Raw genomic sequence first — 331 nt, 5'->3', positions numbered from 1 at the left:
CAAACACTAATTGGTAAGGAGACATCCTGATAGGTGTTTTAAGGGCTGTACGGTATGCCCACAAAGCATCATCAAGCTTCTTTGCCCAATCCTTTATATTGGTATTGACTGTCTTCTCAAGGATGTTCTTGATTTCTCGATTTGAAATCTCAGCTTGGTCATTAGTTTGAGGATGGTAGGCAAGTGCTATCTTGTGCTTCACACCATATTTAGAAAGAAGATTATCAAACAACTTATTGCAAAAGTTGGTCCCTTCATCACTAATAATAGCTCGTGGAGTGCCAAATCTTGTGAATATATATATTCTTATGTAGAAATTTGAGCACTACCT

Source organism: Carya illinoinensis, chromosome 16, assembly GCF_018687715.1.
Source record: "Carya illinoinensis cultivar Pawnee chromosome 16, C.illinoinensisPawnee_v1, whole genome shotgun sequence".
In the NCBI taxonomy this organism is placed as follows: Eukaryota; Viridiplantae; Streptophyta; class Magnoliopsida; order Fagales; family Juglandaceae; genus Carya; species Carya illinoinensis.
This window is presented reverse-complemented; position numbering follows the sequence as displayed.